Source organism: Beta vulgaris, chromosome 7, assembly GCF_026745355.1.
Source record: "Beta vulgaris subsp. vulgaris cultivar EL10 chromosome 7, EL10.2, whole genome shotgun sequence".
In the NCBI taxonomy this organism is placed as follows: Eukaryota; Viridiplantae; Streptophyta; class Magnoliopsida; order Caryophyllales; family Amaranthaceae; genus Beta; species Beta vulgaris.
Window position 1 is genome coordinate 27,827,849 of NC_079208.1, and position 1,168 is coordinate 27,829,016.

General features: G+C 42.0%; 1 non-coding gene across 1 annotated transcript; it reads left to right on the forward strand.

Annotated features, from left to right (window-relative positions):
• The first annotated feature begins 133 nt into the window (after nt 1–133).
• LOC125492186 (small nucleolar RNA R71) lies at nt 134–240 on the forward strand. Its single transcript, XR_007268630.2, has one exon. It is a non-coding gene; the product is annotated as a small nucleolar RNA R71 (small nucleolar RNA).
• The last annotated feature ends 928 nt before the right edge of the window (nt 241–1,168 follow it).

The window sequence follows — 1,168 nt, forward strand, 5'->3', positions numbered from 1 at the left end:
CTAGCTTCTCCAAAAGTTCATACCCTTCCTCAATTGCTTTATCCATGAAGAACCCACCAGATGCTCCATCAATTACCCGTCGTGTTCTGCATCAACTCTAGTGTAGAAAATCTGACACAAGTACCACTGGTCCAACCCATGATGAGGACATAGACGCTGCAGATCCTTGAACCGCTCCCAAGCTTCATATAGAGATTCACCAGGATCTTGGGTGAAAGTAACTATGGCATGTCTCATATCTGCAGTTTTCTGGTAAGGGTACCACTTGATGAGGAAAATCTTGGAAAGTTCTGGCCAGGTGGTGATGGTGGAAGGCAGCTTTTATACCAGAACAAAGCTTTATCGCGAGAGAGAAACCAAATAGGAGGAGTTTCATCTCATCAGGAGTAACACCAGCTTGCTTCTGAGTAGCACAACATGTAAAAATCTCTGCAGATGCTGATTTGGGTCTTCAGATGGTAACCCAGCGAACTGATTGTTCTGAACCATATTCAAAACATGAGACTTGATCTCAAAATTTGTAGCAGCAATAGTGGGCATCCGTACCCCAGTAGGCACGTTATCAGGAGATGGTTGCGCATAGTCTCTGAAGGTTCGAGTAACATTCTCACCCATGTTGACAGTAATAGGTGAGGTGGGGTTTCTTGGTGTGGGGAAGATGGTGGAGAAGGTGTCTTTTGGGAGGGTGTCCCTGCAGACAGCTTAGCTTGTTTAGTTTTCTTTCTGAGTCTACGAGCGGTCTTTTCAATCTCTGGATCGAACGGGATGAGATTTGGAGATTTCAATTTCCTGCTCATACACCAAAAACACTAAAACAAACGTGAGATGCTCCAAAGAACAGGTGTTCTTCAGAGTAGAGGTTAGTTTAATACTATAATTCAGACAAAATAAAATAAACCGTCTCCCCGGCAACGGCGCCAAAATTTGACAGGCTAAAGTCGTATCACCTAATCAAAAATAACCTAAGGTCCACTAACTAGTAGTCAGGGAAGTCAGGATCGAATCCACAGGGAGAAGTTATACTATCGTATCTGAACTCTAATATTACATAACAAATCAGATGAATGGTTGTGTTACTAAACTAAACAGATAGCAGAATTAAATATGAAGGTGTAAATATATTAAAAAGTACTAGAATCATGGATCACTATGCATACAATTCGGGAAA